Genomic DNA, 18,759 nt, shown 5'->3' with positions numbered 1-18,759 from the left:
CTACAATGGTGTTACCTCCCAATCTCACGTCATTTTTTCCCAGACCTCCAAGTTTGAATGTCTCCATTCAAATTTCCACCCCTGTCACAATGGCAAAATGGCTCTCATCAAAGGCACAGATGACATTCTATGTGACTGTGACAAAGGTAAACCATCTCACATTGCCCTTCTTGAACTGTCTCCCACTGTTGACACAGGTTGACCGAACTATCCTCCTCCAACACGTCTCCTGTCGCCCAACTGGCTTTGACCGCATTCACCTGGTTCCATTTGTATTCATGCAGTCATACCCACAGAATCAGCTGCAAAATATTTTCTTCCCGCTCCTGGGCTGTTACCACTGGTGTCCATCAAGGAATTATCCTTGACTTCATCCACTTGACCATCTACCTGCTGCCCCTCTGTGACATCAGCAGAAAACAGATCACCAGTCTCCACATGTGCTTTATGTTGCCGCTACCTCCCTTCAGAATGCTTGTCTGACACCGCAGTTCAGGATGAGCAGACATGTCCCGCAGTTAATTATTGCGAAGACCAAAGCCATTTGTCTTTGGTCCCACCACAAACTCTGCTCCCTCGCTTCCAAATTCATCCTTCTCCCTTCTGACTGCATGAGACTGAAGCAGAGTTCAGGGCAATGTTTGTGCCGGAGTTGAATTTTCAATTACATATCCAAGCCGTCACAAAGCCCACCCCTCCCCACCTCCATAACACCACCAAACTCTGCTCCTGACTCAGCTCATCTGCTACTTAAGCCTTTATTCATGCTATTGTTACCCTCGACCTGACCATTCCAATGCACTCTGGCTGGCCTTCCACAATCTACCTATGGAAGCCATTCAAAGCTTACTGCCTGTGTCTTAACTCACAGCAAGTCCAGTTCTCCTCTCACAAGGGAGGGCCAGATTTTCAAAAGGTAAGCTCAGGACGTATTGAAGAGCTTTAGGAAGGCAGGGCTCCATGATGGTGAACATGTTGGGCACCCAATGGCAATAACCTGGGGGGAGGGGGAGGGCAATTCAAGGTAGGAGGTCATGTGATCACAGCTCCCAGAACACGACTAGAATTGTCAACACTATTAAGTCACCAGTTATTGAAGTCAGCAGTTCCAAATCATAGACTTTAGTTTCATGACTATCTCTGACTTATTTTCTTTTTTTTAAAACTGTGCCAAGGCTTTGTTTGTCACAAGATCCCAGAATCAAACAACATATGTTTTCAGACAGAAACTGGATTTTAAGGCAGCAAGCATCCATTAGGTCAAAGCAAAATAACCTGGATGCCGGAAATCTGAAATAAAAACGGAAAATACTGGAAAAACACAGCAGGTCTGGCAGCATCTGTGGAGCGAGAAATAGAGTTAACATTCTGAGTCCATATGGATCTTCTTCAGAGTTAACACCGGGAGAAATGCGATGGACCTTGTGGGTTAAGAGGGGTTGGAGCAGGTGAGGCAAAATAGATGGTCTTGGATAGGTGGGAACTAAGAGAGACGATGACTCAAGTGTGAGGGATTTTATTTGCACCCAGAGCCACAAGCAGGGAAACATGTAACCTTTCAGTGAGAAGTTTGGTTGAGCCTGCCACAGGTCAACAGAACTTGCCTTCTACCATCCACAGTGCTGGTTGGTGGTTTACCAATAGGCGCTGTGCTGCTGCCTGACTACCCCTTCCAGTGCAGCTTTCAATTTGATGGACACTACTGTGAATCTTCTGTCAAGAAGCTGATTCCTGGCTCGGTTGCCACTGAGAATGATTTCTGTGACTGCGAGCTTGTCCTGGCACAGCGACTGGGTGGCATTCTGATTCGCAGAGCGACAGCACAGCAGGAGAGGGTTGAGTTGGGTTTGCCAACGTTAAATGGAATGCAAGGGGCAGGTTAAAGGGGACCTGAAAACCAGGACACTTGTGGTAAACTCTAGGACCAGAAGACATAGGGCAGGATTCTCTAAGCCTCCGTGCCAAAATCGCGATCGGCACGGAGACAGAGAATGGGCGTTGATGCCGAAAACCGGCGTGACTCCGCTCCCGCGACTCTTCAGACCCTGGAGAATCGTTGCGAATCGCGCGGTCTACGCAAAGCGGGTAGGGGGCCATTGACAGAGGCCCCTACCCCCCCCCCCCCCCGCGATTCACCGACGACAACTGGCCAAGTTCCCGACGCCGTAGTTCTAACCATGTTTTGCCTGTTGGGAATGGCCGCCCTGTGGTGAGGCGTGGGGATCCTTCACCGGGGGGGAGCCTCAGGGATGGCAAGGCTAGCAATCAGGAGCCACCAGTCCACGGATGCGCGTGATCTCGGGCAGGCCTATATTTTCGGGGCTGCTCCGCGTCGTGAGTCCGCCATGTCGCGTGGGACGGCCACCGAAGGCCACCGCTGTGCGTATGCGCGGACTCCTGACCGGAAGTACAGGGCCCTGTATCGGCAGGCAGAGCTGCATGGAGTACTCCGGGGCCCTGCTAGCCCCCTTTAGGTAGGATAATCACTCTGGACTTTCTTCAACAAAGTCCAGAGTGAAATGCCCGCGTTTTGACGCTGGAGTGAGGACATAGCCCCATTATTAGAGAATCCCGCCCATAATCTCAGAGTAAGGCGTTGCCCAGTTCAGAGATGAGGAGGAATTTCTTCTGCGGGTAGTGAATCTGTCAAATTCTTCACCACAGAGGGCTGTAGAGGTTGGGTCGTTAAGTGTGAGATAGGCTGAGATAGACAGATTTTTGTAAGGGAATCAAGGATTCATAGAATCATAGAATTTCGAATTGCTCCACCATTGGTGGCCATGCCTTCAATTACCTTGTTCCTAACCTCTGAAATTCTCTCCCTGCACCTCTCCGCCTATCTCATTTTCCTTCATTAACATGATCCATAAAACCTAACTCTTTGATCAAACTTTTGGTCATCTTACCTAATATCTGCTTTTGTGGCTCAATGTCATATTTTTGTTTTATGATGCCTCTGTGAAGCGCCTCAAGGTACCTTTATTACATTAAAGGTGCTACACAAGAACTAATTATTGATGTTTAAATATCATCAGTTAAGCCTGAATGCAAGAATTTGATATGAAAACAGAAAATGCTGGAAATGCTCAGCAGGTCAGGCAGCATCCATGGAGAGAAACCGCATTATCAGGCACAATTTACTGGCCTCATCGCCCACGACATGGTGACGCAACGAGGCTGTTAAATCTCACGAGGTGTCGCCCTCAATGGGCATGAGCCATTAAGCTCATTTAAATATGTCTGCACCAGATTGTCCCAGCACCTGGGACCTAACAGGGAGACCTCACCAGGCTCCTTTTAGTACAGGTCCACAAACATGGACCAGGTGTAAGGGCACCTGGGGGGGGGGGGGGGGGGGGTCCAAGGCCATGGGAGGTCCCTGGGTGGTTGGGCATTGGGCAGGATGGCACCATTGCAGTCTCGCTGGCATCCGTGCACTTTGGCATTGCCACCCGGGCAGCAAAAACTCTCCTACAAAAGCAATAATCGATGTTAGAGCCAGACTTCTCAGAAGTGAAATTAAGGATGCTTCATCCAAATAACCTTCTTTACGCAACGAGAGGTTCAGGTCTGGAATGGAATATCTGGAAGTGTGGCGGAGGCAGGATCAATCAAGACATTCAAGAGGGCATTGGATGATTATTTGAATAGAACAATGGGGTCTGTGGAGAAGGCAAAGGGAATTGCACTAAGTCAGCATGCTCGTTTGGAGAGCCATGTAGATGCAATGGGCCAAATGGCCTCCTTCTGCGCCTTAACAGTTCTGTGACTTTGTGAAGTTTGGAACTCTCTTCTACAAATGGTAGGTCATGTTGTATCAATTTTAAAATTGCGATTGATAGATTCTGTGAGCCAAAGGCAGGAAGGGCTATGGACAACGGTGGATATTGAGCCTCAGGTCAGCCATGATGTCACAGAATGGCAGAACAGACTTGAGGGACTAAATGACCACCGCCTGTTCCTATGTTGAGCATTGGATGATAGCTTTAAATCACTCAAACGTCTGCAGTAAAATTCATTCAATGTATAAAAGGAAAACTTGGGGCGGTGGTGGTGCAGTGATATTATCACAGGGGCTTTTCACAGTAACTTCATTGAAGCCTACTCGTGACAATAAGCGATTTTCATTTTTTCATTTCATTTTCATTTCATTATCACTGGACTAATAATCCAGAGACCCAGGGTAATACTCTGAGGATCCAGGTTCTAATGCCACCAGGCAGATGATGAAATTTGAATTCAATAAAATTCTAAAAGGCACGGTAACTCAGTGGTTAGCATTGACCCTTCACAGCTCCAGGGTCCCAGGTTCAATTGCCGGCTGGGTCACTGTGCGAAGTCTGCACGTTCTCCCTGTTTTTGCGTGGGTTTCCTCCGGGTGCTCCAGTTTCCTCCCACAGTCCAAAGATGTGCAGGTTAGGTGGATTGGCCATGCTATATTGCCCTTAGTGTCCAAAGGGATTGCTGGGTTACTGGGATGGGGTGGAGGTGTGGGATTATGTCGGGTGCTGTTTGCAAGGGCCGGTGCAGACCCGATGGGCCGACTGGCCTCCTTCTACACTGTAAATTCTATGTCTATGATGGTGCCAAAATTCAAGGTGCAAATCTACCACCACATTATGCCCGGCGCCGGCTGAATCGCTGGAGAGATCCAAATGCAATCTGGTTCACGCCCTGTCCATTAGGCTCATTTAAATATGCACAGCCTGTTTGGAGCTGCATTCTCCCTGTGCCCAGAACTCGTCGGCTGCACTGGTGAGGTCTCACCCTGGCCACCCATTATCATTGGTTTCCACAAGTTGAAATTAGTCATGATCACCACTCCATGGGTCCTGGAAGCCATTTGAGCCCCTTGGACGGCCGGGCAGGGCAGTACTCTGGCACACCCCCTGGCAGCGCAATCCTTGCATTGCCAGGGTTCCCGGTTGGCACTGCCAGAGTTTCAGGGGCACTGCTCGAGTGCCAGGATGGCACTGCCCAGGGTCAGTGCCTGAGAGGTTTCATTCCCAAGAAAGGACAGTGAGGGAAGATATGAAGGGTGGAGGGGTGAAGAGGGGTGAATGAAGAGGCCTCTTAAAGGTTGGGGGGGGAAGGGGAGTCTTGAAAGGCGGGGTCCTGAAAGGGGGGCCCTCAGCGACTTCATAACAGGGTATCCTCACCTGGGAGGGAGGGGGGGAATAATGCCCATGCCTATGGAGGATAGCATTGTCCCTGGGTGGCTAGGGTTGGGGGGGGTGGTGTGGGTGACCCTCAAGTTCAATTAGAGGTCAGGGCACCCTTTTGAAAGGGTGTCCTGATCTCTGAGGAGCCGGTGTCGCTGGCGAGTTCAGCTCTCCACTGCTGAAAACATTTCCAGGTGTGGCCTAGACCGAGGAGAAACTCCCCAAGACCCCAAAAAACGATAAAATATGAGTGAAATGGTTCTCATCCCAAAGCCGCCAAGCGCACCCAAAATGACACTTAGAAAGGATTTGGGTGACTGTTGCACGTTTTACTTGAGTGTAATTCGCGTTTATTGGAGTGTATTAACACGCCTCCGTTTAAAGGCCGTGTGCTTAACACTGCTAGGCTCTGTATGTGTATTTTCAGCTCGGGAGTCGCCAGGTGTCGTATAAACACCTCACAAATATTCCAAGGTCAGGTTCAAAGTAATAAAACTATACACCGATTAGTAAGTTCCAACGATCAATATTTATTATACAAATATAATGAATACGCATGCACACGCTAAAGACTAATACCTATTTCTACTATTAAACGACTAAATACTTATCTAAGTGGAAACCAGCAAGGTCAGGGGACAAGGCCTTTGGTCCTTTCTTAGCTGCACCTTCTGTTCGTTCTTAGAAGAGTACTGTATAAGTTCACGTAGCGAGCGTCGTTTTGGGACTTACTGAACGATGGCTGGTGCTCAACGGCTGGTGATGGAAGACAGGATCTGGAGACTGGAGTCGAAGTCGAAACAGCAAGCCGGAGTAACAAAACAGCGGAGCCGGAGCAAAACAGACCAAGCCGGAGCACGAACAGATCAAGCCGAGCACGAACAGCGGAGCCGGAGCACGAACAGACAGGACCATGTGTGGGGGTCTATCTTTATAGTGGTCCCCAATGTCCGTGCCTTTTCGGGGCGGGCTTTACCTTCCATGCATTGATTGGATCAATTCTCAATCGATGTCTCTAGGGTCTTTTGAGATGGATACTTTTGGTGCCGTTTTGTCTGGGCCTTTACTTAAAGTATCTATTCAAAACCAAATGTTGCTATTGTGTGTGCCCAGATCTGGATTGCCTCATTAATATGCAAAGCGTTTTGCTATTAACACCTTTGGTTGAGATCTTCCACCTGGCCAGAAACTAGTTTTGCTGCGTGCAAAATGCTAATCAGTCTTTGCAGACTGCTTGTCTTGGCTAAACTGCTTTCTCCCTGCAGTCTTAGCAGTTCTCCATTTTGTTAGCCCAGTGTCCATCTTAGGTGGCTACATGACTCACGCCCTGAGTTTGTGAAATGGTGCACAGTATACTTGCCCTGTGATAGACGCCTTATGGTTCATTATTCTCTTGCCCAGTGATGCACAATCACTGGAACTCACAATGGCCTTGTCAGCTGTCAGTTTAATTTGGAGCAGCAAAGGATGGTGTTTGCGTGCCAATGTTTCATTCTGGCAGTCAGTGCTTCTTCAGCCCTATCAGCGAGAGTCCTTTAAAATCTGTGCTCTGACAAAATTCCCAAGAATGGAACACAACATTAGCTTGAGCTGTTTACTTTGAATTTTTTTCCTCTGCTCTTCTGTTCAAAAATATTTGCCCTGCAGATTGCTGGAAGTATGAGTGGCAAATGGGCAATTGGACATTAATGAATGATGGGACCAATGCCTATGAGATTTAAGAACAGAGAAAGAAACATTGGAATTTGTTTTTCAACTAATTTGCAGGATGTGGGCATCACAGGCTATGTTAACAATTATAATAATCTTCTAATAATCTTTATTAGTGTCACAAGTAAGCGTACATTAACATTGCAATGAAGTTATTGTGAAAACCCCCCAAGTCACCACTCAGTGCCGCCTGTTCGGGTACGTTGAAGGAGAATTCAGGATGTCCAATTCGCCTAACAAGCACGTCTTTCGGGACTTGTGGGAGGAAACCGGAGCGCCCGGAGGTAACCCACAGACACGGGGAGAACATGCAGACTCCGCACAGACAGTGACCCAAGCCGGGAATCGAACCTGGGACCCTGGAGCTGTGAAGCAACAGTGCTAACCACTGTGCTACAGTGCCGTCCCATCCTAATTGCCCATCCTTTGAGAAAAGAATGACAGAAGAGAAAATAGGTGAGTAAGAGTCAAATCAAATGCAGAAAGAAGAATAGAAGGACTGAAAGATTAGATTGAGAGATGGGGGAAAAACGAAGACAATTTCAGAAAGAAATTAGAAGAGATTAAATTTAAAATTGAACATTCTTAAATCCGCTGGGAGCAATTTACCATCTGAAGAACAGTTCTCCTCACAGAGATTGAGTTGTCTGATAAAAATGTAAATCCCGTCATTCCAAGGTGTTTTACATTGCTAAGCATCAGTCAGAACTTTCTGTGCTGAATTTAATTCGTTACGTACAAATCCCACAATTTCTTTTTTTTTAATAAACAATTTTATTGAGGTAGTTTTTGGCTTTATAAACAGTTACAGACATCATCAGAAAGAAAGCAAAAAAGGCAAAAATGTGCAAACATCCACGTACTTCCAATACTTCCATCGTAACATATTGCACAAGCCCGCTCCCCTCCCACCGGTACTACCCGCCATATTTTCCCTCCTACTCTACTCTACCCCCCCCCCCCTCCCCCCCCACCCCCCTGCTGACGCTCACTCTCCCGCAAAGAAGTCAATAAATGGTTGCCACCTCCGGGTGAACCCCTGCACAGATCCCCTCAAGGCGAACTTAACTTTTTCCATCCCCAGGAAACTAGACATGTCCGCAAGCCACCACTCAGTCTTCGGGGGCTTTGAGTCCCTCCACGCCAATAATATTCGTCGCCGAGCTATCAGGGAAGCAAAGGCCAAAACATCGGCCTCTTTCTCCCCCTGGACGCCCGGGTCTTCCGAAACCCCAAAAATTGCCACCCCTGGACTCATCACCACCCTTGTTTTTAGCACCTGGGACATGACCCCCGCAAATCCCTCCCAGTACCCCGTCAGCTTAGGGCATGCCCAAAACATGTGAACATGGTTCGCTGGTCCTCCCACGCATCTAGCGCATTTGTCCTCTATCCCGAAAAATTTGCTCATCCGAGCCACCGTCATATGGACCCGGTGAACGACCTTAAATTGGATCAGCCCGAGCCTAGCACATGTCGCGGTCGAATTTACCCTACTCAGAGCCTCTGCCCACAGCCCATCCTCCATTTCCCCGCCTAGCTCCTCCTCCCATTTAAGTTTCAGTTCCTCTGTCTGGGACCCTTCCTCCCTCATGAGCACCTTATATATACCCGAGACTCTGCCCTCCCCTTCTTCCCCCCTAGAGACTATTCTGTCGAGGATCCCCATTGGCGGGAGGCGTGGGAAAGATGGGACCTGTCTACGAACAAAGTCCCGCAACTGTAGGTATCTAAATCATTTCCCCTTGCCAACCCAAATTTCTCCTCCAAGCTCCTCAAACTCGCGAAGCTCCCTTCCAGGAACATATCACCCACCCTTCCCGCCCCCGCTCGCCGCCATACTCGAAACCCCCCATCCATACTGCCGGGGGCAAACCGATGGTTGTCGCAGATTGGCGCCCAGACAGACGCCCCCATCTCCCCCACATGCCTCCTCCACTGGTCCCATATCCGCAGGGTCGCCACCACTACCGGGCTGGTGGTGTACTTGGCCGGCGGCAGCGGTAGAGGAGCCGTGACCAGGGCTTCCAAGCTGGAGCCCCTGCACGAAGCCGCCTCCACCCGCTCCCAAATAGACCCCGTACCCACCATCCACTTCCTTATCATAGCGATGTTGGCCGCCCAGTAATAATTGATCAGACTCGGCAAAGCCAGCCCTCCCTCGCTGCGGTTCCTCTCCAGCATCGCCTTCTTCACCCGCGGGGATTTTCCCGCCTAGACAAAGCTCATGATCAGCCCGTTAACTCTTTTGAAGAAGGACTGTGGGATAAAGATCGGGAGGCACTGAAAAATAAACAAAAATCGAGGGAGGATTGTCATCTTTACAGTCTGCACCCTCCCTGCCAGCGACAGCGGGAGTGCATCCCATCTCCGAAACTCTCCCTTCATTTGCTCCACCACCCTGGCCAAATTTAACTTATGCAGCCTGCCCCAGTCTCGTGCCACCTGGATTCCCAAATACTGGAAATTTTCCTCAACCAGCCTAAACGGTAGCCCTCTCAATCTGTTCTCCTGGCCCCTTGCCTGTACCAAAAACATTTCACTCTTGACCGTATTTAATTTGTATCCTGAGAACTGGCCGAACTTCCTCAGCATTCCCAGTATAGTTCCCATCCCGGCCACTGGGTCCGACACGTACAGGAGCAGGTCGTTTGCATAAAGAGAAACCCTGTGTTCAACCCCGCCCCTCACCATCCCCTTCCATCCCTCTGCGGCTCTCAACGCAATCGCCAGCGGCTCTATGGCCAGCGCAAACAGCAGCGGGGAGAGCGGGCAGCCCTGTCTGGTCCCTCGGTACAACCTAAAGTACTCCGACACTTCTCTGTTGGTCCTGACGCTGGCCCTCGGGGCCTGATATAATAATTTGATCCAGTCCACCAATCCCTCCCCGAACCCAAACCGTCCGAGCACCTCCCATAGATAGTCCCACTCCACCCGGTCAAAGGCCTTCTCGGCGTCCATTGCCACCACTACCTCCACCTCCCTACCCGCCGGGGGCATCATTATCATATTGAGTAATCTCCTCAGATTGGCCGCCAGCTGCCTCTCTTTCACGAACCCCGTTTGATTCTCCCCAATCACCTCTGGTACACAGTCCTCCATTCTACCCGCCAGTACCTTTGCCAGGAGCTTGGCGTCTACATTAATCAGGGAGATTGGCCTGTAGGACCCGCACGCCTCCGGGTCTTTACCCTGCTTCAATATCAGAGATATGGTGGCTTGTGACATTGTTGGCGGCAGGGTACCTCTGTCCCTTGCCTCATTGAAAACCCTCGCCAAGACCGGGCCCACCAGCTCAGAGAACTTCCTATAAAACTCTACTGGGTATCCATCCGGCCCCGGGGACTTCCCCGACTGCATAGCCTTAAGGCCCTCCAATACCTCCTCTACTCTAATCGGGGCCCCCAGCTCTTCCACTCGCCCCCCACCAACTGTTGGGAATGTTAACCCGTCCAGAAACCTTTTCATCCCCTGCGGTTCTTCCGGCGGCTCCGAAGTATACAGCTTACGATAGAAGTCCCGGAATACCCTATTCAATTCTGCCGGGTCCTCCACTTTGCGCCCCCCCTCGTCCCTCACTCTACCTATTTCCCTGGCCGCCTCCCTCCTCCTGAGTTACTGCGATAACAGTCTGCTAGCCTTTTCCCCATGCTCGTACACCACTCACCTCGCCTTCCTAAGCTGTTCCACGGCCCTGCTCGTGGATAGTGCCCCCAGTTCCACCTGTAGTCTCTGCCTCTCCCTGAGTAAAACCTCCCCCGGGGACTCCGCGTGCTCTTCATCTATCCGAACCATTTCCCTGACCAATCTATCCATCTCTGCCCGGTCTGCCTTGGCTCTGTGGGCCCCAATTGAAATCAGCTCCCCCCGCACTACTGCCTTTAGGGTCGCCGCTGAGACCTCCCCCGTGTCATCCTGCAGGTAATTTTTTATACATTTCCGAAGCCTCTCGCAGATCCCCTCCTCCGACAGCAGTCCCACATCTAGCCTCCATTGCGGGCGTTGATAGCTCGCTCCCCCGAACTGCAGGTCCACCCAATGCGGGGCATGGTCTGAAATGGTAATTGCTGAGTATTCCGTGTTCTTTACCTCCCCCATACAGTCCCTGCTTAGTACAAAGAAATCTATCCTGGAATATACTTTATGGACGTGCGAGTAAAACGAGTAGCCCCTTCCTGTTGGCTGTCTATCTCTCCAGGGGTCCACTGCCCCCATTTTCTCCATAAACCCTTTCAGCTCCCTTGCCATTGCTGAGAGTCTACCCGTTCTGGGACACGACCGATCCAAAGTCGGGTCAAGGACCATGTTAAAGTCCCCTCCCATTATTAGCCTGCGAGAATCCAGATCCGGGATCTTCCCCAGCATTCTTTTAATGAAGTCCACGTCATCCCAGTTCTGGGCATATATATTCACCAGCACCACTCTTCTCCCCTCCAGTCTGCCCCGTACCATCAGGTATCTGCCCCCCCTGTCTGCGGATATGCCCTCTGCCTCAAATTGCACGCGCTTGTTGATCATGATTACCACCCCCCTGGACTTCGAGTCCAAGTCCGAGTGGAAGACCTGGCTAATCCAGCCCTTCCTTAGCCTGGTCTGGTCAGACACTTTCAGATGTGTCTCCTGCAACATAATTACGTCCGCCCTCAGGGCCTGCAAGTGCGCGAACACCCGCGCCCTCTTAACCGGCCCATTCAGTCCCTTGACGTTCCAGGTGATCAGCCTGGTCGGGGGGCACATCCCCCCCCCCCCCCCCCCCCCCCCACCCCGCCGGTCAGCCATAGCCTTTCTCGGGCCGGCCCCTGGCCCGTGCGTCGCGCCATTCCTGGCCCGCCCTTTGGCTGCCTCCACCCTCGACCTCCTTTCCAGTGCCTATTTCAAGTCCCTCTCCCGTCAGCAGAACAACCCCCCCCCTCCCCTAACCCCATCCCCCGATACCCCCACCCCTGCCATCTACTGGCTGTAACTTCCCCCCCCCCCATCTGACTCCCTTGACTAGCCAATCTGCTAGCCCGGCGACTCAACACTCCGGCGCCTTCCTGTCTCATTCCCATTGTTTCCCCGTCCTCCTCACCACTCCCCGGCGCCCCATCCCCCTCTCCCATAAATATATAAATATATACCCAAACCCCCCCCCCCCATAAGAAACAAGAGAGACCACAAAAAAAAAAGGGGGGGGGTAACCCCTCAAACCAATGTCCATGAACAAAGGAAAGAGTCTCAAATGTTCCGCTTGGCCCCTTTGGCCCAGCAAACCGTTGAGCAGCAGTCCAGGCACATTCGGCGTTCCTTCCCACAGAAATCCTCGGGCCCTAATTTGCGTCCTTGGGGCCTCTTTTCGGGACCAGCCCCAGGTCCCTCACAAAGTCTATCGCTTCTTCGGGCTCTGAGAAGTAGTGGTGTTGACCTTGGTGCGTGACCCAAAGCCGAGCTGGGAACAGCAGACCAAACTTCACGTGCTTCTTGAACAGCACCTCCTTGACATTCTTAAAGGCTGCTCGCCGCCGAGCCACCTCCTGGCTTAGGTCCTGATAAATGCGGAGAACACTGTTGTTCCACATGCTGCTCCTGGCGCTCTTTGCCCACCGCAGCACCCGCTCCTTGTCCACGAACCTGTGGAACCTAATCACCATCGGGCGGGGGGGGGGTCCGCCCGGCCGCCCCTGCCTCGTCTGCACTCTGTGTGCCCCCTCCAGCTCCGGCGGTCGCGGAAAGGCTTCGGCCCCCATCAGCTGCTTCAGCAGGTCTGCTACAAAGCTGCAGCATCAGCTCCCTCAGCCCCCTCCGGGAGGCCGACCATCCTCAGATTGTTCCTGCGGACTCTATTCTCCAGCTCCTCCACTCTGTCCAGCAGTCTTCTCTGCCGCTCTTTCAGGCCGTCAACTTCTAGCGCTGCAACCATTTGCGCATCTGCCTGCTCCTCCACTGCCTCTCCGAGCTCCTTAACTTTAACATCCTGGGCATCCAGCCTCTGGTTCAGCTGATCCACCGCTTTCTGGATTGGGTCCAAGCTGTCCCGCTTCAGCGCTTCAAAACTGGACTTCATTACCTGGAGCATGTTATCCAGCGCCTGCTGGATTGCTGAGTCCGGGGTCCGTGTGTCCGCCATCTTAGGTCCCAGGTAATTTTCTTCAGGTCCTTGTCTCTGTCCCTTTTTCTCCTTCTTCTTCTGCCTTCTGGACTCCCGCTGTTCCATGTGCCGCAGCCCGCTCCTCAGCACCTTCGCTGCCGCCTTCCTTCGCCCAGCTCCTTAACTTTTACCTTCTGGGCATCTGAAGTGGGTCCAAGCTGTCCCTCTTCAGCGACTCAAAACTTTTTTTTCTTGTCCTGGAGGAAGGAAGGTCCGTGGGTCCGCCATCTTACCCTTCAGGTCAGTTTCCTCCTTGCCTCCGTCTCTCTCTCTTTCTTCCTCTACCTGCTGGCCTCCCACGATTCCATCCGCTGCAGCCCGCTCTCCTCTTCTTTCACGGCAGCCTTTTTGCCGCCCCCGTGGTCCCGCTATCGCGGGGAATCAGCTGCTAAGCCCCGCCGGAGTGAGAGCCCACCGAATGTGCGGCTCACTCAGGCATCGCCGCCACCGGAAGTCACAAATCCCACAATTTCTTGAGACACACATGAAGATCAACAGTGAAGTCCAGTTTTTGTGAGGCTAATGGTAACTTGTGATGATTGGCAACTATCAGCGTTGTATCATCCTTGCCACAGGTTGCTAAACTTTTTACACACTAGTGACAATGTGTGCCATGAACCCACGGTTATGTTCCAAACAAAATTCAGGTCCAATATGTATGAAATATGACATTTTCTTAAAATAAATCACAGCTTATATTGCGCGTAGTGTAGGAAGTTAACTGTAAATCACTCTGGCACATCTCCTGTCAAAAGCTGTAAATCACAGTAAAATCATACATGTCAACCGTCAGTCTTCACACTCTTCACTGAATCAGTGTAATCCCATTGATATCACTCACAAGATGGTTCTTCAAGTTGCTGTATAAAACAGATACATTAAAGAACAATCAGAAAGGAACTGACTACATTTAATCCTTGTACAAGCTGCAAAAGCAAAGTTGTGGCTTTACTCAAGATCACAGGGCATCGTAATGCTTGTTAACTCCACTTACTCTGCTTTCAATAGGACTTATACAGCTTTCAATTATGTGCCTCAGGCGGCCCTCCTTAGAGACACTGATGGCTGTGAGAACGACATCCAAATCTAGGTTTCATCATGACATGTACCACAAAATTTTGAAATGAATATTTCTCTCTTGACAGATGTACGAAACAAGATGGTCCGTTGTCACCCTGTTCCAGGTCTTCACCAATGATGCATGGGAATTTCTAAAATGCACTTCTGTTCACAGAAGAGACTGTGTTGTTTTTCATCATGCCTCGTGCACACAACTCAGCAACATCCATGGGTTTGAAAGCAAAACTCAATTGCAAGTTGCAAGATAAGTGCCAAAAGATGTTCAAATCTTTCACTCCTGCACTCTTCCACTTTTGCCTTGAATCATAGAATTTACAGTGCAGAAGGAGGCCATTTGGCCTATCGAGTCTGCACCGGCCCTTGGGAAGAGCACCCTACTTAAGCCCATGCCTGCACCCTATCCCCGTAATCCAGTAACACCACCTAACCTTTTTGGACACTAAGGGCAATTTATTATGGCCAATCCACTTAACCTGCACATCTTTGGACTGTGGGAGGAAACCGGAGCACCCGGAGGAAACCCACACACACACGGGAAGAACATGCAGACTCTGCACAGAGACCCAAGTCAGGAATCGAACCTGGGACCTTGGAGCTGTGAAGCCACTGTGCTAACCACGGTGCTACTGTGCTGCTCATAGAATACAATTGATGGAATGTTAGATATAACTGCAGCAAAATTCTCAGCAAACCTGTGTCCCATTGGAGGTACTTTGTTTTTCATATGTTATAACTGAGACCATCAGGAAACAGAAATTGGGGAAATTGAACATTTTGAAGACCAATGCAAAAATGCCTGATCTCACTGTGAATATTTAGATGTTGTGAAAGTTGTTTGAATTCAAGTGTCAGCTCAAACAACATGCTTTCTTTTTTGCCTTCATGGTCTATTAAGGAGTTCAGATAACATTTGATCTGGTACAATGCCTGATCTCAGTTATGTTAGAGCCCTGGGTACAATCACCCACGGTCGTTCGATTTTCATTGCCATTTTCTATCTGTTCAGGTTTGCGACTGATTCCTGAACTTAGTATTTTTGGGTCCATTTTATATTTCTGCTCATGACCCTGCACATAAGACATCATTTTGATTATTTAAGAAATGTATACTTGCCAACATCAAGGTGAAGTCAAAGTGATCAGAGATGTCCTTATCTCCAGTTGATGCAATGGGGGTGGTGAGGCTGTGTAAGGTGTCATGGCCAAGCCGTGAATATGGAAGGAGAGATTAAAGGAGGATCAGTGCACAGTAAACACAGAAAAGAGAGGCCATGGTGAGTTGAGCTGCTGGGTGAAATGACTGAGGATGAGAAATCGATCAATGCAAAGGCTGAGGGAGAAAATTACAAAGCAGGATACTTGAACTGTATTCTTGATTTATACGTAGTAGTGGCAAGTATGAATGGCCTATATTACACTGTAATAATAAGAGAAATTGTCAGTGCTGGCTGTTATTGCTGAGTAAAACTGATCCAGCATTCACACACGCGCAGTTAAACACAGAGACCTGAAACTCACTGATGTACTTCTCCTTCATAAAGTATCCTATTGTAGGGGCAACATGTGGCACAATGATCAGCATTGCTGCCTACGGCGGTGAGGACTTGGGTTCGAATCCCGGCCCTGGGTCACTGTCCACGTGGAGTTTGCACATTCTCCCCGTGTCTGCGTAAGTTTCACCTCCACAACCCAAAGATGTGCAGGTTAGATGGATTGGCCACGCTAAGTTGCCCCTTAATTGGTAAAAATTAATTGGGCACACTAAAATGTATTTAAATAAATAAATAAAGTAAATAAATAAAGTATCCTGTTGTAACCTTTACCAATAGAACCTGCACAGAGATCACTGTCATGGTGTGAACTTAGGCTAATAAAGACCAACGAAAGGTGTTCAATCTGGGGAACTGAGATTTTAGTGGTGCAGTAACTTATAATTACTGCCGAACTGTCTGGCTCTGAAAAGGTAACTTTTGAAAAATTAATTTTAGACATGCTGTGTGACAACCAGGACTATGGGCAAAGCAGTGAAAAATGGGATTAGTGTAGTCATATATTTGTTGACCGTCATGGACATAGTAGGCCAAATGCTCTCCTTTTGTGCTGTAAATGTCTATGAATCTATGAAGTATGCCCTCTTATTCCCTCAGAAAGAGCAGGCCGGGATGGTGCATTGGTTAGCACTGCTGGCTCACTGCGCTGAGGACCTGCGTTCGATCCCAGCCCCGGGTTGCTGTCCATGTGAAGTTTGAACATTCTCCCCATGTCTGCATGGGTCTCACCCCTTCGACCCAAAGATGTGCAGATTGGGTGGATTGGCCACGCTAAATTGCCCCTTAATTGGAAAAAAGAATGTAGAGCAGGTCAGAGGCAATGAATCTTGTGGCAAATAACTCGCCTCCAGATTCCCCAAAGCCTGTCGGCCATCCTCAAGGCACAAGTCAGGAGTGTAATGGAATACACTCCACTTGCCTGGATAAATGAAGCTCCAAAAACACTGAAGAAGCTAGACACCATCTGCGGCAAATCAACCCGCTTGATTGGCGGCCCGTCTACAAACAGTCACTCCCTCCACCACAAATGCACAGTGGCAGCCGTGTGTATCGTCAGCAAGTTGCACTGCAGGAACTCAACTTAGGCAGCACGTCCCACTACCACCTAGAAGGAGGATAAGGGCAACAGACACTTGGCATCACCACCACCGTGTTTCCAACCAAGTCACTCACCATCTTAATTTGGAAATATATTTACGTTCCTTCATTGTTGCTGCGTCAAATTCCTGGAATTCTCTCCCAAATAGCACAGTGGGTGTACCTTCACCACAGAGATTGCTGTGATTCAAGGAAGCAGCTCACCACCACCTTCTCAGGGGCAATTAGTAAAGGGGTATAAATGCTGTCCTTGCCAGCGACACCCACAGTCTGCAGATGAGTAAAACAAAAATGAATATTGCAGATTTAAAAAAAATAATTAAATTATTTTTTTTCTGTTTTTTTTTGTAGTTTTATGAATTTCACTTCATCTCATGTTATAACTCAATCTACCTTTTACTTCAACTCCAGTGATTTAAACTTATATTTCCTGTTTTTGGCTGTCTATGAGGTTTGGTCATTCTGATTGGCTGAACAGCTTCGCTGATTCGTGACCCGCTCACGGGTGCTGCCGATCCTGTCGAAGGCGCTGAATTGAAGCAGACTTACATGATTGGAAACTTCTGCAGACAAGCCCGCTAAGTTTCTATGTTCAATTTTATGCGAGGCAAACAGTGAAAGCCTCAGCAAAATCCAGACCAATATAAAATTGAGACAAAGGTCACACTGTAAAAGAGCATGTCCAACCTTTGTTATCATCTACCCCAACATTGCGGAAAATATAAGAGTCGATTTTCTGCTTCCATTTGGATGCAAGTCTGATCACCTGGGCAGTTTCTAGAATATCAAATTTACCTTCTTACTTCTTTGAAAACTTTCTATTTCACAAACATGCTCAAGCTTAAATGGTTTGGTCATATTTTCTCATTATCTATTTAGCTAAACCTTCTATTGCTGCTCCAACAACTTTATTAATCCCGTTCTCCCTCACTAGTCAATAGCCTCAGTATTTCCCACACCTGGGCTGCATTAGTTTATGTTATTCTTCATTGCTCAAGTTTATTTTCCAATTTTGGCAGGGGTGAAGGCTGTTCGTTTGATATATTCTTCCCTTGATCCAGAACTTGTCCCACATCCCGAGAATCTGAACCTTTTCCTCCTGCACCGACCTTACAATGACCTGCCTAGTGCTTCCTCTCCAACCTGCCCAGCACACAAGGGGAGTTAGCTGGAAATTGCTACTCTTGTTTTTCAATCAGTGCCTAATTCTTTAGGCTCCCTTCGCAAGACCACAATGTGTTATTGGTTCTGCCAGGTACCTTAACTTGTACCTGCTCTGCTTACCTTCCTCGAATATGTTATATTATTTTATCCTGACATGAGGGTGGCAAGGTCATTCAGGACTCCAGAACAGAACTTCAATTTTTCTGGATGGATCTTGTGCATTATTGCATGATATTGGTTAATTAATAACATGTCAATGTGCTTTGAATTGAGGCAGCAAAGCCAATGTACCGAACTCCATCATGTTCAAGGAGAAAAAAATGAACACCAAATTCTACCAAAATATTTCCCAAGCTTATGTCTCAGTTTTACGACAGAATCAAGCATAACAGAAAATGCATGTCCATTGAAATAACTCCATGGTGCTAAAACCAATCCCTGAAGCTGCTTCTCCTCTCTGGAGGAATGTTTACCAGGACATACCCCAGCTGCAAGTGTTTTACCAACACTTTAACATCCTATGATGGAATTCTCCCCTCCTGCCGTCGGCAGGTTCGGTGGTGGGCAAGTGATAAAAAGTCGGAAACCTGCTGGCGGAAAATCACATTGCGGTTCTCTCAATCATGGGTTCATGGTTGGTTGCCCTTCCCGTTGGCATGTGGAGCAAGTGCTTTTTGCATTCATTTACATCTAATGAATGCTCATTAAAACAGCTGCCCACTGGCATCCTGCTGACCTTTTTATCTTGCGTCACGCCAGTGAGAATGTACATCGGCGTCAAACCTGATTGCTCATGCGTGGCATACACAAGGCGGTCCTCCGTTCACCAGAGACTTTGCTGTGCCTGATGCTCTGTACTCCACTCTGCC

General features: G+C 49.1%; 1 protein-coding gene across 2 annotated transcripts in view; it reads left to right on the top strand.

Moving 5' to 3' along the window:
* Window positions 1–18,759, top strand: part of LOC119962282 (transmembrane protein 132C-like) — a 1,347,532-nt gene that overhangs the window by 1,037,423 nt on the left and 291,350 nt on the right. The window lies entirely within an intron of this gene.

The sequence above is a fragment of the Scyliorhinus canicula genome, chromosome 1, assembly GCF_902713615.1.
Source record: "Scyliorhinus canicula chromosome 1, sScyCan1.1, whole genome shotgun sequence".
Lineage (NCBI taxonomy): Eukaryota > Metazoa > Chordata > Chondrichthyes > Carcharhiniformes > Scyliorhinidae > Scyliorhinus > Scyliorhinus canicula.
Note: the sequence above shows the minus strand (reverse complement) of the source record. Positions and strands in the feature narration are given on the sequence as shown.